General features: G+C 41.6%; 1 long non-coding RNA gene across 1 annotated transcript in view; it reads left to right on the top strand.

Moving 5' to 3' along the window:
* Positions 1 to 20869, top strand: part of LOC310743192 — a 70987-nt gene that overhangs the window by 12282 nt on the left and 37836 nt on the right. The gene's annotated exons all lie outside the window — the stretch shown is intronic.

Raw genomic sequence — 20869 nt, 5'->3', positions numbered from 1 at the left:
ACGAGGCCTTACAAATAGCGGAGGAGAGAAGGCAAGCAAAATGCGAGGGAGATAGTGAAAGATACAGGAAATTGAATGCAGATTTCCAAAGAATAGCAAGGAGAGACAAGAAGGCCTTCTTAAACAAGCAATGCAAACTAATAGAGGAAAAAAACAGAATGGGAAGAACCAGAGATCTGTTCAAGAAAATTGGAGATATGAAAGGAACATTTCGTACAAAGATTTCCATAATAAAGGACAAAAGTGGTAAGGAACTAACAGAAGCAGAAGACATCAAGAAGAGGTGGCAAGAATACACAGAGGAATTATACCAGAAAGATATGGATGTCTCGTACATCCCAGGTAGTGTGGTTGCTGACCTTGAGCCAGACATCCTGGAAAGTGAAGTCAAATGGGCCTTAGAAAGCACTGCAAATAACAAGGCCAGTGGAAGTGATGATATTCCAGCTGAACTATTTAAAATTTTAAAAGATGATGCTCTTAAGGTGCTACACTCAATATGCCAGCAAATTTGGTAAACTCAGCAGTGGCCAGAAGATTGGAGAAGATCAGTCTACATCCCAATCCCAAAGAAGGGCAGTGCCAAAGAATGCTCCAACTACCGCACAATTGCACTCATTTCACACGCTAGCAAGGTTAGGATGTTAGGATGTTAGGATATTTCCGTTCCACCTTAAAAGGGAGCAGGATGTTTGTATAACAGCCTGCGTAAGTTCCTGTCTCACAGGATGTTTATGTTGTAAGTTCGTTTCGTTTTTGGCTGTTTTGCCTGAGCAGTCGGAGCAGACGGTCATGCCTTCTTTGTTCTGACCAACGCCTAATAAACTGTAAATATGCATGTTCTGCTCTCATGCTGTGCAACTTCTGTTGTGTGAATTCTGCTGATAGAGTGTGCACAAGTCCAAGAATGTGGCTATCTTTTCTTGAGGCTTCGTGTCGCTATAATTGCTAGATACTGCGTGACTAAGGGAGGTCGATGGATCGTCCGGCACCGAGCTTGGGGGCTCAGATGGACTTTATCTCCCTGGCAGTATCCCAACAACAGGTTATGGGCCCAGATTCACGGCACTTGCAGAAGAGTAAGACAGCGACAGACTGCTGAAAGGTATGTGCTGGAAAAGCGAAAGCAGAGGCTTTTCTGAATGCCGGCAAGAGTCTTTGATGTCCGGCAAAACTAATTGGCCTGGGAGCCGAGCCAGAGGCATCGTGATTTATGAGCTGCCGAGATAAGAAGTCTTAGAAGGCAATAAAGGCTCACGGCTCACGTAAAAAGCTGGAATGGAGTTTTTCCAAGCTTCAGAGGCCACTGAGTGCCCAAAGTTAAATCGGCACAATTATCAGACCTGGGCAAAATGGTGTGAGAGTTTGCTGCGTCAGTTTGGAGTCTGGCATACTGTATTTGAACCCACTCCAGTTCCTCGGACAGAGAAATGGCAGGGTCAGAATTTGAAGACCGTGGATATTATAGTCTTATCCGTCTCTCTGGAGGAAATAAAGACGCTTGCTGGAAATCTCACGGCACGTGACATGTGGGATGCTTTGAAAAAGGCCCACCAGCCAATAATCCCAGCCCAGTGTTTGAATGCATCGGAGGTCCTGGCTGTTTCCCAGAATGCTAGTGAATGCAGGGATGCTGAGGGCACCGGTTGCAAGCTGCAGGGGGAGCAGACTGCCACGTCATTCCAGGCAGCATTCCAGCCTCCAGGGGGAGCCAAAGAGTCGGCAGCTGAGAGCTCTGTTTCTCGTGAGAACCAAGGTCAGAGCCTTTGCAGAGGCCGGAAGACCAGATGTAAACAGAGCAAGATGCTTGCAGGTGGCCAGGAGCAGGGGGGCAAGCTGCAAAAGCCCACGCCAGTGGAAAACAAGGCTATGTTTGCTAGCACAGCTCCACCAAAGGCTAAAGGCACGTCTGATGGCCAGGAGCAGGGGGGCAAGTTGCAAAAGCCCTCGCCAGTGGAAAACAAGGCTATGTATGCTGGCACAGCTTCACCAAAGGCTGAAGGCAAGCTGCAAAAGCCCACGCCGGTGGGAAACAAGGCCAAGGCCAGGTTTGTTATTGACTCTGGGTGCTCGCACCATCTCACCAAAGACCGCCATCTGTTTATCTCCTTCACACCTCAAGATGGAGAGGTCCAGCTGGCTGATGGAAGGACTTTGCAAGCTACAGGAGTTGGGACTGTGAAACTTGAAAGTCTGCATACTACCATTAAAGATGTACTTTTTGTTCCAGGAGCTGCGGACAATTTGATTAGTGTACCACAGCTGACTGGGCGTGGTTTTGAGGTTTCCTTCAAGAGGACAGTCTGTGTCATCAGAAAAGGCAAAGAGGACATGTGGCATGCAAAGTTGATGGATGGTTTGTTCAGTCTAACTTATGATGACAATGCTGTTATATCTAATGCTGATTCTTGTTGTGTTGCACAAACTAACAAGGTTCTTCATGCAGGATGCATTCATGATGCACATCGCAGATTTTGTCACCTCTCTTGGCAAGCGCTAGCCAAGATGCCTGAGTTGGTTGAAGGTTTGGACATCAAACCTTGCAAATTTCACATGAAATGTGTATCTTGTGCAGAGAACAAGGTGAAGGTTGCTCCAAAAGGCAAGGAGTCTAGCAGGCAGGCTTCCAAACCCTACCAGCTAGTTCATGCAGACCTGGTTGGTCCTCTAGCACCCTCTTTGGGTAGAGCAAGGTACTTCATGGTTCTAATTGATTCTTTTTCCAGGTACATTCATGTGTTTATGCTCGAGCAGAAATCGCAAGCATTTCCTAGGTTCAAGGCATTCTGTGCTTGGTTGGAGAATGCTCATGGTAAACGTATTGGTTGTCTGTTTACTGATCGAGGCGGGGAGTTCACTTCTCAGCAGTTTGAAGCTTTCCTGACTGAGAAGGGAATCCAGCATGACTTGTCAACGCCTAGATCGCCATGGATGAATGGGCTTGCGGAGAGAGCAAATCAAACATTGCTGCAAGGGATAAAAACCTTGTTGCATGATGCCAATCTCCCTGAGAAGTTTTGGGGGGAGGCTTTGGCGAATTTTGTTTACACTTTTAATCGCAGACTGTCATCACCTATAGGCTGCACTCCCTATGAGAAGATGTTTGGTAAGAAACCTAACACCAAGCACTTGAAAATCTTTGGTTCTGACATGTGGGTGCACACCCCACAAAGCAACAAGCTTGGGAAGCGTGGGGCACATGGTTTGTTCATGGGGTACGAAAAAGGTGCATACAGGGTATGGATGACTAACTCTAAATCCATAAAGTTCACAAGGAGTGTTGAGTACAATCCTAAGTGGGGGGAAAATGTGGGAATTTTCCAGAGTTACCCAGAGGAGGATGAAGGTGATGTGAAGAAAGCAGATCATGCTGAGAAAGCTGAGGAAACTGAGGGTGATGATGATGATGATGATGATCAGAGTTCGGATTCCAGTTCAGTGGGCGGCGCTGCTGCTGCTGTCAGTGACAGTGATGACACAGCAGACTACAAGAGCGCAAAGGCCTCAGTCAGACCATCTGATGAGTCTGACAATGAACTGGAAGAACCACTGTTCACCATTGGTCACTATTTCTCCTAAGAAGGAGGAGATGAGTCCAGAAGACTTGCGTCTGGTTCGCAGGTCTGAAAGGGCGACCAAAGGCAAACCTCCAAAGAGATTTGCTGATGAGTTTGCTAAGATGGCAACAGCTGTTCTTAGTAGCTCAGAGAAGGTGTGGGAACCTTCAAGCTTCAAAGAGGTCCAGGAGTTAACCTCTAAAGATGCTGAGCCTTGGCTTAATGCCATGAAGGCTGAAGTTGATTCCTTGAACAGGAACCAAACTTGGGAGCTGGTACCGGTAGTCCCAGGAATGAGACTGGTTGGCAGCAAATGGGTCTTCAAGGCCAAGACAGACCAGAATGGCAAGGTTGTCAGACACAAAGCCAGATTGGTTGCCAGAGGTTTTTCACAGGTACCAGGGCAGGATTACCACGAGACCTACTCACCCACGGTCAAATATGAGAGCATTCGGCTGATGCTCAAGATCGCTGCGGAGGAGAAACTGCATGTTTCCCATCATGACATTAATACAGCTTTTTTGTACGGGATTTTGAACGAGCAGCTGTACATGCTTCCACCCGATGGGATGCAGATACAGAAGGGAATGGTCTGTAAACTGCGGAAATCCTTATATGGTCTCAAGCAGAGTGCCAGGTGTTGGAACACAAAACTCACTGAAACGTTGCTTTCTCTAGGTTTTCACCAGGGCAAAGCTGATCCATGTGTGTTTGTCAAGGAGGAGGGGCAAAACAAACTGTATTGTTTATGTTTTGTTGATGATCTTCTGATGTTTTGGAAGAATCAGGCTTTCTACCAAAGCACCCTAGCTCAGCTGAAGGAGCACTTTGACATGAAGGATCTTGGTGAGGTATCCAACTATCTTTCTCTGCAGGTGGAGAGGGACCAAGCAGGTAATTTTCTGGTACACCAAACACAGAAAATTGCTGATGTATTAACCAGGTTGAATTTGGTTGATGCAAACCCACCAGACACACCGATGGTGACAGGTTACCAGGTGGATAGTACTGCTGAAGCGTTTTCTGACACAACGCTGTACAGATGCATTCTAGGCAAGTTGAATTTCATTGCTAGATGTTCAAGACCTGACATTGCTGTAAGCACTAACCTGCTGAGCAGACATGCTAACAATCCTACTGTTCAGGATTGGAAAGCTCTGAAGCGCATAGCCCGGTATTTGAAAGGGACTATGCACTACAGGCTGAGGTTCACCAGTCAGAAGACTGGAGGTCTTGAAATCTTTGCAGATGCAAGTTTTGGAAGTGACACCACGGATGGTACAAGCACTTCTGGAGTATGCTACATGTACAACCACTGCCTGTTTGACTGGTTGTGCAAAAAGCAGACAACAGTTAGCCTAAGTTCCTGTGAAGCAGAACTCAATGCTCTGTCATTTTCACTCATGGATTGTGAATGGTTGATGCAACTGTTTAAGGACATTGGGGTTTCTGTGAAATGTCCTATACAAGTGTATCAAGACAATAGATCTTGTTTGGCTTTGCTGAACTCAGAGAGTTGCAAGCAAAGAACCAAGTACTTGCAGATTAAGCTACATCGTGCAAGAGAGTGTATTCAGAAAGGACTCATTCAGGTGTCCTACATGCCAGGAAATGAAATTCCTGCTGATCTGTTGTCTAAGGTTGTTAACAGAGAACAACTGAAGGTTTACGCACAAAGGTTGCAATTGGGTTGAACCACAGGTACTACAGGTTACACGGAAAGGGGGAGGATGTTAGGATATTTCCGTTCCACCTTAAAAGGGAGCAGGATGTTTGTATAACAGCCTGCGTAAGTTCCTGTCTCACAGGATGTTTATGTTGTAAGTTCGTTTCGTTTTTGGCTGTTTTGCCTGAGCAGTCGGAGCAGACGGTCATGCCTTCTTTGTTCTGACCAACGCCTAATAAACTGTAAATATGCATGTTCTGCTCTCATGCTGTGCAACTTCTGTTGTGTGAATTCTGCTGATAGAGTGTGCACAAGTCCAAGAATGTGGCTATCTTTTCTTGAGGCTTCGTGTCGCTATAATTGCTAGATACTGCGTGACTAAGGGAGGTCGATGGATCGTCCGGCACCGAGCTTGGGGGCTCAGATGGACTTTATCTCCCTGGCAGTATCCCAACAATGCTTAAAATTCTACAAGGAAGGCTCAAGCAGTATGTGGATCGAGAACTCCCAGAAGTGCAAGGTGGATTTAGAAGAGGCAGAGGAACCAGAGACCAAATTGCAAACATGCGCTGGATTATGGAGAAAGCTAGAGAGTTCCAGAAAGACATCTACTTCTGCTTCATTGACTATGCAAAAGCCTTTGACTGTGTCGACCACAGCAAACTATGGCAAGTTCTTAAAGAAATGGGAGTGCCTGATCACCTCATTTGTCTCCTGAGAAATCTCTATGTGGGACAAAAAGCTACAGTTAGAACTGGATATGGAACAACTGATTGGTTCAAAATTGGGAAAGGAGTACGACAAGGCTGTATTTTGTCTCCCTGCTTATTTAATTTATACGCAGAATACATCATGCGAAAGGCTGGGCTGGATGAATCCCAAGCTGGAATTAAGATTGCCGGAAGAAATATCAACAACCTCAGATATGCAGATGACACAACCTTGATGGCAGAAAGTGAGGAGGAATTAAAGAACCTTTTAATGAGGGTGAAAGAGGAGAGCGCAAAATATGGTCTGAAGCTCAACATCAAAAAAACGAAGATCATGGCCACTGGTCCCATCACCTCCTGGCAAATAGAAGGGGAAGAAATGGAGGCAGTGAGAGATTTTACTTTCTTGGGCTCCATGATCACTGCAGATGGTGACAGCAGCCACGAAATTAAAAGACGCCTGCTTCTTGGGAGAAGGGCAATGACAGGCCTAGACAGCATCTTGAGAAGTAGAGACGTCACCTTGACAACAAAGGTCCGTATAGTTAAAGCCATGGTTTTCCCAGTAGTGATGTATGGAAGTGAGAGCTGGACCATAAAGAAGGCTGATCGCCGAAGAATTGATGCTTTTGAATTTTGGTGCTGGAGGAGACTCTTGAGAGTCCCATGGACTGCAAGAAGATCAAACGCATCCATTCTCAAGGAAATCAGCCCTGAGTGCTCACTGGAAGGACAGATCATGAAGCTGAGGCTCCAGTACTTTGGCCACCTCATGAGAAGAGAAGACTCCCTGGAGAAGATACTGATGCTGGGAAAGATGGAGGGCACAAGGAGAAGGGGGCGACAGAGGACGAGATGGTTGGAGAGTGTTTTCGAGGTTACCAGCATGAGTCTGACCAAACTGCGGGAGGTAGTGGAGGACAGAGGTGCCTGGCGTGCTCTGGTCCATGGGGTCACGAAGAGTCGGACACGACTAAACGACTAAACAACAACAACAACAACACATTAATTTGCGACCCCTAGGGGTGGAAATTAGAATAACATTAGTAAATAAATATCTGATTAAGCAATTGTGACAGAATGAAGAAAGGAGTGGGAACACCAGGAGAAAGAAGACCATCTAGACAGGAGAATGGCAAGAATGGGAAAGAGATAAAGGACTATGATGCGTTGATGGTTGAAATAAGAAAGGAGTTTAAACAAAATGAACAATATATTGAGAAAAAAATGTTCGAAGTTCAGGATACATTAGATAAGAAACTGGAGGGGGTGGTGGGAGAACTGACAGGTATAGTAAAGGACTTAACGGTAAGATCGAAAGTGTTGGAAGAGTCAATGAAAAGGGCTCAGAAAGATCTAAAGGAAAGTAAAAAGGAGACAGATAGGATCAGAGGAGAAATAAAGGACATAAGTAAAACACAAGAAGAACTACTGGATAATATGTCAATGCTAGAAATGAGGCAGAAACAGTTGAATTTGAAATTCAGAGGTACTCCTGAGGGGATAAACGAAAATATAAGAGCTACATTAATTAAAGAATTAGCAAACTAGCGGGGTTTAAACTTAATAAGAACAAGACTAAAATGTTAGTGAAAAACATAAGCAAAGAAGAAACAGAAGAACTGCAACAAGAGACAGGAATCACAGCGGCTAACAAAGTCAAATATCTGGGAATATGGTTGACAGCAAAAAACATAAATCTATATAAAGATAACTATGACACCACATGGAGAGAAATTAAGAAAGACTTGGATATCTGGAATAGACTGAGACTCTCTTTTTTTAGGGAGAATATCAGTGATTAAAATGAATGTCTTACCTAGAATGCTATTCTTATTCCAAACAGTACCAGTGATCAAAGGGTTGAAACAATGTAAAGAATGGCAGAAAATATTGGCAAGATTTGTCTGGCAGGGAAAGAGACCAAGAATAAAAAAGAAGATCTTAGTGGACAAAAAAGAAAGAGGTGGCTTTTCCTTGCCAGACATGATTCTTTATTATGAAGCAGCTTGCTTAATATGGATAAGAGATTGGATAAAACTAGAGAATATGGACCTTCTAGATTTAGAAGGATTTGACAACAGGTACGGGTGGCACTCGTACCTGTGGTATGGTAAAGCAAAAGTCCACAGGAGTTTCTTAAATCTTATAATTAGAGGACCCATATATGATGTTTGGGTAAGAAATAAAAATTTGTTAGAAAAGAAAAACCCCTGGTGGATCTCACCAACTGACGTATTGATTACAAAAAAAACTAATATGGAAGGAAAGAGAGCTACTTATGAAGAGTTTGTTATGAAAACGGAGCAGGGGATTAAGTTAAAGACGTATGAAGAAATAAAGAACCTATTGACAGGGTGGTTACAACACCACCAAGTTAATGAGATACTAAAAAAGGATAAAAAAAAGTTGGCATTTGAGGAAAAGAAATCAAAATTTCAAATCGATATTATAGAAGGTAACAACAAACTTTTGTCCAAAATGTATGACTTATTACTGGACTGGTTTACTAAAGATGAGGAGGTAAAAGAAGCCATGATTAAGTGGGCCATGGATTTTGGATATAATATAGAATATAGCGTGGCGTGCATTATGGAATGTCAATATGAAATTTACGGCGTGTACGGCCTTACAGGAAAATATGTGGAAAATGATATATAGGTGGTACCTCACGCCGGTAAAATTGGCAAAGATGTATAGAATAAAAAATAGGAAGTGTTGGAAGTGTGGTGAGGCAGAAGGAGACTTATATCATATGTGGTGGGTTTGTGGGAAAGTGAAGGGTTTTTGGGAATCAATATATAGTGAGCTTAAAAAAATCTTTAAGTACGTGGACTTCCTGTTGAGCGCGAACCTGTCCCAAGTGGGAATCTTCCCGGCTGGGAGATTCCGTGCTTTTTGAGGAAAAAAGGGGTGCTACAGGGCGCAGTAGCCCCCCAAAATACCCTCAGTGGAGAACATTGAGGGTCTGGTTCCCGGCAAGCCAATTTGCAAACCGCCTGGCTGTCAGGTAGCCCTGTAAGGGTGAAGAGTATGGCGGAGAGAGAAGCAGGCAGAGGGAAGCCATTAACTATCCTCTAAAAGGCGTAGCCCTGAACTTGCAAGGGAAGCGACCGACACTCAAGCTTAAGAAATTCGGACCTAATTGGGATAGAATTCGGAAGTTCAAGGCTAAAGGAAGGTTTCGGAGCAAAAAGAATTAAATGTGGAGTTCAGCTGTATCTGCAATTGAAAACAGACGCAGAACTGTCAGCAGAGCGGGAGCAAGCTGTGTGAGTAATGGCTAGCGGTCGTTGCCGCTTTCTCCTCTAAAACGTCTAAGCTAAGAAAATAGCTAAGAACTAGCAATAAGATAAAAAAGAAACAGAAGAGGAAGCAGAGGGACGTTTGACTGTTATTTTTGGCAAATCTTCGGTGTGTTGGTGGGGGAAAGAAAAAGACAAGATTAGAAGGAATTCTTAGTTTCACTTTTAATAAAGAACTGCGCAACTGGATGTAAGGACTTCCGTCGCCACTGTTACATTGCTATACTCTGGAAAAATACCAGCAACGTTTTTGGAGAAGTGAATATTTTAACGGATAAAAGGGGAAGTTTTATGCTCTGTAATAGATTATAATAATCTGACTTTTGAAATTGAACAATGCCACAGGTTTTAAGGGTTGATGGTGAGCGTCAAAATTAACTTCTAAAAAAACACTCCCCCCACTCCCCCTTTCCCCCCCTTCCTTCCCTTGTCGTTGGAGTATAACACCATTGCAGAAGCTTTGTAGAGTGGTTTTAACGAATGGATAAGGCTGGTAACTGATTGAGATCGTTCCTCAGAAGAATCCTGCTCTGGGTATAATTTTTTTCCCCTTTTTCTTTTCTTTCTTTTTTTTTGTGGGACTTATTTTATGGTTTTCTGCTACTTCTTCTTTACTTCCTTCCTTGGACTAATCTGGGATTGGAGAGTTTGAAGACTACATTGGATTATAATTGGGGTATAATTAAAATCTAAAATAACTGGCAATAACAAAACTGAGAAAATATATTATTTTTTACTATGGTTTGGTCCTTTTCTTCCCCTGTTGCATTTTATTTTCGAAATGACGGATTAGAATTAGCCTAAGTGGTGGCAAGAAGATTTTCGTCTTTCTATCGTCTCTTCATTAATGAAAAGTTTTAAAACCTTGGCAAAAATTTGAAATTTGAGGACTGTGAATTAGTGAATTCTCCTAACAAAAAGGCTAAAAGTAGTATCACGATTATATTCTCTCTTTTGGGATTTTTTAAGATAATAAGAGTATCTCCATTGGGTTATATTTTATTTTTATTCTGGCCATTTATTTTGTGATGTAGGAAATACCTGGGTTGATATATTGATCAGAGGAGTTCGGTGTTAGTTTTTATATGTTATTGGGTTTTGCTAAATATTGTATTGGGCCTTATATACTGGTTGTGCTAATTTTGGTGCATTAATTAACTTTGGTAGGAGTGTGAAGAGACTAAAAGATATGTCGCACCAGCAGAAAAAAACAAGTGCAAGGGGGGACACCGGCAGATAGGAGAAGCTCAAAACAAGAGTCAGATTTTAAGGGAGAAATATTGAAAATGTTTGGAGAAATTAAAAATGATATAAAGCAGAGTGAAAAAAAATTAGAGGCCAAATTAGAACAAATGGACAAAAGGATTGGAAAAATGGACAAAAAAATTGATGAAACAGTAAATGAATTAAAGGGACAATTGAAAGATGTGACTAAGAGAACAGAAACGTTGGAGGAGGGGATGAAGAGGAAAAAACAGGAAATGAGGGAAGTGAGGAGATAAGAGGAGAAAATAAAGGTAGAAATGTCGAAGATTAATAAAACACAAGAAGAAGTCTTGGATGCGATTGCTATGAATGAATTGAGGCAGCAGGAGACTAATTTGAGGTTGAGAGCCGTACCAGAGATACAGGGTGAAAATATTAAAGAGAGACTGATTGCAGAAATAGCACAATGGTTAGAACTTCAACCAGAGGAGGTAGCTATGACAGTGCAAAATGCATTTAGAATGAAGGCAAGAACAACTAAGACAAGGAAATATCCGGGAGACTGTCTAATTATATTCAAGGACAGAGAAATGAGAAATATGATCTTGCAGATGAACAGAGAGAAAAGATTGAATATCGATGGGAATTATATAATTATTTTTAAAGATATACTGATCAGACTGTTGAAACTGAGAGATCCATATAAACCATTGGTGCAAATTTTAAAGAAGAACAAAATAGAATTCAAGTGGGAATTTCCAGAGGGGATCTCTTTTTTCTATAAAAGTAAGAAACACAAACACACAAGCCCAGAGGAAGCAAGCAAGTTTCTGAGAAGATACAAGGAATTAAGACCAGAAGAGGAAGAAATAAGAGGTGCAGCAGCAGGAGCAGGAGCTACGGGGGAAAGTGGATTGGGAGAGGGGGAAGAAGAAGATGGAAGAAACACAGCAGCAGCAGCAGCAGCAGCAGCAGAAGAAGAAGAAGAAGAAGAAAGATTATAAAATTTTAAATAAAATTTAATTAATTAGGATACCAAGATGGCGTTAAAATTATGGAACTGGAATACTAATGGGATGAACAATAGGAAAAAACGGAATAAAATTGAACAATGTCTAAAAAAGGAAAATTTGGATATAATATGTTTACAAGAGACACATGTGGCGAGAAGACAGAAGAGTTTTGATCAACAAAAGACTAGGAAATGAATTTATATCGTCAGACAAAAACAAAAAGAGAGGGGTGGTATTGTATATAAGAAATAAAATTGAAGCTCAGCAAATTTTCAAAGATGAAGAAGGAAGAATAATTGCAATCCAGATCAAGTGGCAAGGTGAAAAAATAATAACAGTCGGGATCTATGCACCAAATGGAAACAAGACTGATTTTTATAAAGATTTGGAAGAGAAACTGTTTGATTATATGGACCAAAAGATTATAATAATGGGAGATATAAATGGAGTAGTGTCAATGGAAATGGATAGACTGAGAGCATCAGGAATGAGTAAAGAGGGAAAACTACCCAAGACTTTTTTCTCCATGATTAAGAATTGTAACTTAATAGACATTTGGAGACTGAGACATCCACTTGACAAACTGTTTACGTTTTATTCAGAATCGAATCAGTCAATGTCGCGAATCTATCAAATATGGGTATCTAATGAATTAACTCCAAGAATCATGCAAGTTGAAATTCAACCAAGAGTGATCTCAGATCATAATCCAATCAAATGTGAAATTAGAGGTTATGAAGAAATACTCCATCATTCATATGGAGAATTAATGACTACCTTCTAGATGATCAAATTTTTTTAGAGGGGGCACAAAAGAAGCTGGCGGAGTATTTTATGAACAATTGTAATAAGGGTACAAAAATGAATGTTGTGTGGGATGCCAGCAAGGCGGTGATGAGAGGATTTTTTATCCAACAGAATTCAATAAAAAATAAAAGCAGAGAGAAAGGCAAGAAAGAAATTTTAAGACAAATAATGGACAATGAACAAAAATTAATTGAGAAACCAGACAATTTGAAAATAAAACAGAATATAAAAGCTCTGCAAACACAATTTGCTATGATAATAAATAAAGAAGTGGAGTGGAATATAAAAAAATTGCGACAAAGGAGCTTTGAATTTGCAAATAAATCAGGCAAATGGCTGGCATGGCAAATTAAGAAAAGAAAGGAACAGAATACAATAAATAAAATCATCATAGAAGGAGAAGAGATAGTTAATCCAAAAGGTATCAGAAAAGGATTCTAGGACTTTTACAGACATTTATATAATAGTAAAGAGAAAAATAACATGAGAAAAATAGAAAGATTTTTAAAAGAAAAAAAGGTGCAGAAGATCCCGACAGAAAAGAAAGAAAGGCTGAATTCCCCTATAGAAATGGAAGAGATTAAAGAAGCCATAAAAAAGTTGAAAAAAGGGAAAGCTCCAGGACCAGATGGATTTACAGCAAGTTATTATAAAGAAATGAGGCACATCCTGTCTACACTGCTGAGAGAAGTCATGAACAATATTCTTCAGGATAGAGAAATGCCGGAGACGTGGAAAGAAGCTTTTATTACACTGATTCCAAAACAAGACTCTGATTTGACTCAAGTTAAAAATTACAGGCCTATCTCATTGCTAAATACAGACTACAAAATTTTTGCAAGTATCTTAGCGAAGAGGTTGAAAAAGATGTTACAATAAATTATTCATAAAGACCAGGCGGGTTTTCTTCCTGGCAGACAGATGAAAGATAATATAAGGAATATAATTAATTTGTTAGAATATCTGACAGCCAGGAATGAGAAACAAGCTGCGTTAATATTTGTGGATACAGAAAAGGCCTTTGATAACATTTCTTGGGACTTTATGTTAAAAAATTTAGAATATATGGAAGTGAGGAAAGAATTCTTTAATGGAATAAAAGCGATATATACTGAACAAAGAGCGAAGCTTATTGTAAACAACATGACTACAGAAGAATTAAAAATATCAAAAGGTACGAGACAAGGATGCCCTCTCTCACCATTGTTATTCATAATGGTTCTGGAAATTTTCTTAAATTCAATAAGGAGAAATGAAGCAATAAAAGGTGTATCAGTAGGCCAGAATCAGTATAAAGTTATAAAAATTGCCGATGATCTGGTAATAACAGTGGAAGAACCGCTGGAAAGTGCAAAAGTAGTTTTGGAAGAAGTTGAACAATTTGGTCAAGTGGCAGGGTTTATATTAAATAAGAAAAAAACCAAAATACAAAAAATATGGAACAAGGTATGATAGAATCAATGCAACAACAAATAGGGATAGAAGTGGTGAAAAAAGTTAAATATTTGGGAATCTGGTTAACCCTTAAGAATCTTGATTTGTTTCAGAATAACTATGAGCCAGTGTGGAAGGGAATAAAGAAAGATCTAGAGGTGTGGGGTCGAATGAAGTTATCTTTTTGGGGGAGAATTTCAACGATTAAGATGAGCGTGCTGCCAAAGATGTTGTTTTTGTTTCTGACAATTCCAATAATCAAGGGGACAGTGATCTTTAAAGAATGGCAAAGAGCAATTTCAAGATCTATCTGGCAGGGTAAGAAGCCAAGAATTCAGTTTAAGTTACTAACGGATGCGAAAGAAAGAGGAGGCTTCGCCCTGCCAGACTTGAAATTATATTATGAAGCTTCATGTCTCTGTTGGTTGAAGGAATGGATAAAGTTAAAAAATACTGATTTGTTAGATTTAGAAGGTTTTGATAACAGATTTGGCTGGCACCCATATTTATGGTGTGAGAAGAAAAAAATCCATAAAGGTTTCGAAAACCACATCTTTAAAAGATCTCTCATAGAAATATGGGAGAGGTATGAAAGTTTATTAGAACCAAGAATTCCCCACTGGCTATCTCCGTTAGAAGTTATGAGTCTTAAGAAAGTCAATTTAAGGGGGAACTGGATTACATATAAAGAATTGATAGTAAAAGGAGGAAAATGGAAAATGAAATCTTATGAAGATGTGAAGGAGCATGTATATGATTGGTTGCATTATTATCAGGTTAATGAAATGTTTAAAAAGGATTTTAAAGAAAGAGGTTTTGATGAAAAAGAATCAAAATTTCAAATGGAAATAATAAATAATGAGTACAAAATTTTATCTAAAATGTTGCTGGAATGGTATACAAAAGACGAGGAAGTTAAATCGGTTATGATACACTGGGCCAGAGATTTGGGTCATAATATACAGTTCAATGACTGGATAAAATTATGGAATGAAAATATAAAATTTACGGCATGCACTGCGTTAAAGGAAAATGTGATGAAAATGGTTTATAGATGGTATATTACACCCGTAAAATTGGCAAAAATGTATAAAACATGTAATAAGGGTTGGAAATGTAAAGAAAAAGAGGGAACATTTTACCGTATGTGGTGGGATTGCAAGAAGGTGAAGGGTTTCTGGGAATTGATATATAATGAGTTGAAAAAGATGTTGAAATATACATTTGTTAAGAAACCAGAGGCTTTTCTTTTAGGAATAGTAGGAAATGAGATAAATAGAAAGGACTGTAAACTTTTCCAATACGCAGTAACTGCAGCAAGAATACTACTGGCTGGCCCAAAAATGGAAACAGGAACAACTACCGACGTTAGAAGAATGGAGAATGAAACTGATGGACTATGCAGAACTAGATAAACTAACGGGGAAGATCAGATACCTACGAGACCAAAAGTTTATTGAAGATTGGGGAAAATTTTCAGATTATTTGAAATGTATATGTGATGAGCAAACAACGCTAGTGGGATTTCAAGAAGCTCTGTGAATGTTTGAGGAATATTGTGTAGAAGAAAAATAAGAGGGTGAAGGTATATAAATTGCAATATAAAAATTAGGAAATGTGTAATTAAAAAAATCGAATAATGGATGATTGTTAGAGAGGCTGAAGGAAGTCCAAAAGAGAAAATATGTGATAAATTTAGATTGGATATTATAAATGTATGTTGGAAAATTAATAAAAATTATTTATAATAAATAAATAAATAAATAAATATATAAGTACAAAAAAATCTTTTCTAAAAAAACCTGAAGCCTTTTTATTTGGATTGAAAGGGAAGGAAATTAAAAAGAAGGATAAAAATCTTTTCTTGTACGCCATGACAGCAGCTAGAACTATGTTGGCCCAGAACTGGAAAACTGATACTCTACCTACAATCATGGAATGGCAGACCAAAATGATGAATTACGCAGAATTGGCTAGATTGTCGGGGAAAATATGGGACCAAGATGAAAAGAAGTTTGTTGAAAATTGGAGTAAATATTTGGTATATGTAAGAGAAAATGGTAAAACTTTAAAGACACTGGCAGGGTTGGAGTAACTCTAACGGCATAAGACAAAATAGTATTAAATAGAATACGCGACGTTATAACTATATGATACTTACCGAAGAGATGAAGGGAAGTCCGAAGCTCGGCAGAGCTTAAGGCTTAGGTGGATGAATAAATGTATAATGAGTGTATGTATTCTATGTGTATGTGTAATAATGAAAATCAGTAAAAACTGATTAAAAAAAGAGAGAGAGATAGAGGTGGATGGAGGATTATGATGCCGAGGATGGGGAATGTCCAAAGGAACGATGAACCAGAAAAAGGGGGGCCTCTTCATGGACAGAGAGCAGCTGCCTTTCCTGTGAGGAAACAATTAATTTGAAAAGGCTGTATTCCAAGATCACGCTGCGCTATTAACAATGAGTGAGGATTATGAAAGGTGGTGATGCATTGCTATCATTTGACATCATTGCATCTTCATTTCCTAAAAACTGGGAACATGGGTAGGAGGCGGGGGAATATAGGAAATGTTGAAATAAGAAAAGCTGCTAATGGCATTTGATATGTTCTCTTTCCCTTTGTTCTCTTCCTTGAAACCAAAATAGGATTGCCTTTCCGCCCATTCTGAAGGTGATACAGAAGACAGTCAGAATTCTGGGAGATGGGGAACCTTTCGTTTCATTAGGAATAGCCATTAAAAAGTGTGAAATGTGGAATATGCTTCACTGAATGAGCACACATATCTCACATCAATAAACTCAAACAGGGGAGAAACCATTTAAAGGTATGGAGTGTGGAAAGAGCTTCAGTCGAAGTGATGAACTTGGAATACATCAACAGACTCACACAGGGCAGAAATTATTTAAATGCAGGGAGTGTGGGAAGAACTTCAGTCATAGGGGAAACTTAACTTTACATCAACGGACTCACACAGGGGAGAACCCATTTAAATGCCTGGAGTGCGGAAAGAGCTTTAGTGAGAATGGAACACTTAGAAGACATCAACAAACTCAAACAGGGGAGAAACCATTTAAAGGTATGGAGAGTGGAAAAAGTTCCACTGATAGTGGAAAACTTAGAGAACATCAACGAACTCACATGGGCAAAAAACAATTTCAATACAGGGAGTGTGGGAAGAACTTCAGTCATAGGGGAAAATTAACTTTACATCAACAAACTCACACTGGGGAGAAACCATTTAAATGTATGGAGTGCGGAAAGAGCTTCAGTCAGAATAGTAATCTTAAATTGCACCAGAGGATTCACACGGGGGAGAAACCATATAAATGTATGGAGTGTGGAAAGAGCTTCAGTCAGAGTGGACACCTCAATATACATCAACAGACTCACATGGGGGAGAAACCATTTAAATGCCTGGAGTGCGGAAAGAGCTTTAGTGATAAAGGAACACTTAGAAGACATCAACAGACTCACACAGGGGAGAAACCATATAAATGTTTGGAGTGTGGAAAGAGCTTCAGTTTCAATGGAAACCTTAGAACACATCAACAGACTCACATGGGGGACAAACCATTTAAATGTATGGAGTGCGGAAAGAGCTTTAGTGATAATGGAAAACTTAGAACACATCAACAGACTCACACAGGAGAGAAACCATTTAAATGTATGGAGTGTGGAAAGAGCTTCAGTTACAAGGCAAGCCTTAGATTACATCAACGGACTCACACAGGGGAGAAACCATTTAAATGTATGGAGTGTGGAAAGAGCTTCAGTCAGAGTGGACAGCTCAATATGCATCAACCGATTCATACAGGGGAGAAACCATTTAAATGTTTGGAGTGCGGAAAGAGCTTTAATGATAATGGAACACTTAGAAGACATCAATGGACTCACACAGGAGAGAAACCATTTAAATGTTTGGAGTGCGGAAAGAGCTTTAATGATAATGGAACACTTAGAACACATCGACGGACTCACACAGGGGAGAAACCATATAAATGCATGGACTGCGGAAAGAGCTTCAAGCAGAGTGGGCACCTTAGAAAACATCAGCAGACACACAGCGGAGAAACCATTTAAATGTATGGACTGTGGAAGCAGCTTCAGTCAGAGTGGAACCCTTGATTTATGTCAACAAACTCACACAAAACACAAACCTTATATATATGAGGAAAGTAGATAGAGGTTCAGTCCTAGTGGAAGTTCTAAATCAACAGACTCACGGACAGGAAGAACTTTAGTACTTGAAACCTGTCAGATGCTTAATGCTGTCCAGCTGGCATAGATAAGACTCCGGGCTCCCAGCCAGTTCCAAACTATTTAATTTATTTGACAAAGTTCAAAAGTACATCTCCAGCGTTTCAATTTGCGTCCTTCCCCTTTGTTGCACAGTTGCCGCGTCTACTCTTTCTTTTTCCTTTTCCGTACCCAGCATGCAAGTCTGTGGAAACCCCTCCCCTGACTTCCTCTGTGTACAGAATGACTTGTTCCAGGCTCATCCTCCTCCCTCTCTACGTCAGACCCACTGTCGGACGACAGGCTGCTAATGATCTCTTTAGGCTCTCTATAATTGCTGGTTTCTGTTCTTTCATCTTTTCCCGTTTGCCTCTCCCTGACAAAACCCTTCAAACCATCTACAACCTCAAAGAGGAGAAGCAGTTTAAATGAAAAGATTGCAAAAAGTGCTTTATTTATAAAGGAGTGTTTATCTGGACTGCTGGTGGTCAGTGAGGATTAGGGCCGGGCGATATATTGTTCCAAACTGGTTTCTAGACCACATCGTGATAGCCTTCCAAAAGCAATGGATATGGCAACACGCCACAGATCACACTGTGTGTTTCTGGGATGCCCATTGCCTGGAAGCAGCCGGCATAAAGCTTTTCTTTGTGAAGCCCCTGCAGATGCTGAGTTGCTGGCTTCCCTCCCAGACGACAGGAAGCGAAAGACACACCTCCATTGCCCTGCGTCCTTCCAGCCTCTTTCCTCCCTTGCTCCCTTCTGCCGGTGTGTCTGCCTGACTTAGATATCCTGTGTACTGTATTTTTTTACTGCTGGAACTGGATTTGCTCTCAGGAGCTAAGTTTTGTGCCTCACTGGGGACCCAGTGAGAACTGTATGCTTTGAAAGCTCAGTAAACTATTACTGAAGAAGTCCTGCTGCCTCTGTGCGTGTTTTTGACCTCAGTGGGGGATTTGCTCTACATGTGGCCCCTACTCTGCTCATTCCCTGGAGTTGCTGTACTCAAGCATGCAAGACGGGTGCATCTGTGTGCACTCAAAAGCAAATAAAGTAGGACTCGCTTTTCTAATGAGAGTGCAGTGGTACCTTGGGTTACAGACGCTTCAGGTTATAGACACTTCAGGTTACAGACTCCGCTAACCCAGAAATAGTACTTCGGGTTAAGAACTTTGCTTCAGGATGAGAACAGAAATCGCACGGCGGCAGCAGGAGGCCCCATTAGCTAAAGTGGTGTCTAGGTTAAGAACAGGTTCAGGTTAAGAACGGACTTCCGGAAGGAATTACGTTCTTAACCTGAGGTACCACTGTAATGTGTTTTCAACTGTTTTTATTGGTTTTTTAAATTTTGTAATCTGCTCTAGGAGATTCGGATTACAGACAGGGAACTAACAGTAATGATGATGATGATGATGAAGTTATATTGCTTAACATGTCCCCTTCCCAGTCATGAATACTTGAGGGCTCTCCTGGGTCCATCATGGTCGCTTGAGGCCCATGTCCAGCTCAGGCTACTTCCCCACCCCACAGACCTTTTGGAACAGAGAGGACATGGCCCTGGTCTTCCCTGCTCTGCACCAGATGGGATGGTTGCAACGCTCTCTGTGTGGAACTGCCCTTGAAGGTGACTTGGGAACTGGTCCAAAATGAGGCAGCCAGATGATTGGCTGGGTTGCCTCTCTTTATGAATGGGATTTCTTTCCCACCTCCTTGTCCAAGGAGATCAAGGCGGCATCCATGGGTCTACCCCTCCCCACTGAGTCCCCCCAGAACAAACACATTGGATTCCTGTTTTAAAACAGTTGCACTGGTTGTTTCCTTTCCAGCAGGACCTCTCCTGCTCTCAGTGCCTTGGCTTGTGAGACCTCCAGTGGTGCTTTCATAGAACTGTAGAGGTGGATGGCACCCCAAGGATCATCTAGCTCAACCCCAGGCAATCTCAGAGGCCACGCTTGCATCTGGAGGAACTGAGCACTGGAGGAGAAAATGGGCCCTGCAGGATCAGGCCAGAGGCCTCCCTCCTATAGGGGAGACAGAGAAGAGGAGCCACCCATTGCCCTCTCCTCCTCCTCCACAGATTGGCCTCCTCCTCTTTTAACACCACCTTTATTGGTGGCCGCTGCCTCTTGTGGGAGGGAGTTCCACAGGTTTTACTCTGCCCTGCAAGAGGAAGCGCTTTCTCTTCTCTGCCTTCCTTCCTTCTCCTTTCACAAGTGAGGTTTTAGGGACCAGGGTATATTTCATGTCCGAATGTTTCCATCTGCAGACAACCTCTGTTGTAAATGGGGACTGATCCATACATCTGAATGGGGTTTATTTGCATGCATTTCAGCGCTCCTGGATCCAAGGGGTCAGCAGTGCATCCATGCAAAGCAAGAGCAGAGCTGCCGCCCTCCTGCGACCCTCCCCGCCCTGACTTGCCCCCCTCTCGCCATGCAGCGCTGGGACCCCCGCTCTCCCCATGGGCCCTATCCTGGGAGAGAGGAGACTCACCGGATCCCAGCAGGCGCCCACAGGCAGCCTCTGCAGAGCCGAACCAACGGGACCCCCACACGCCCGACGTCTTGCAGGAAAGGGAGGGGTTGGGCTTTCGCTCTGGAGAACCCTGCCCCCCCCCCTTACTTTCCTCTCTAGGAATCTAGCTCGTTTCTGTTTAACCCTTGGCAAGCCGAGCGTACCCAACTCACGCCTCTCCCTCTCTCAAGAGCCGGAGCATCGCGCACCAATGGCATCCCGAGAAGGCGGAGGAGGAGAGGTTTATGGATCACTTCCGGCAAGGGATACCTTCAGTTTTGGACAGCAGCTGAACGGCCCCCTAACAGCTGGCCCCTGAACACGGGTCCTAAGAAATCTTCACTGGCACCCGGTCCGTTTCCGAGCACCATTCAAAGTGTTGGTGCTGACCTTGAAAGCCCCAAATGGTCTCAGCC

Source organism: Podarcis filfolensis (genome assembly GCF_964270895.1).
Source record: "Podarcis filfolensis genome assembly, chromosome: 10".
NCBI classification, from domain to species: Eukaryota; Metazoa; Chordata; class Lepidosauria; order Squamata; family Lacertidae; genus Podarcis; species Podarcis filfolensis.
This window is presented reverse-complemented; position numbering and strand designations above follow the sequence as displayed.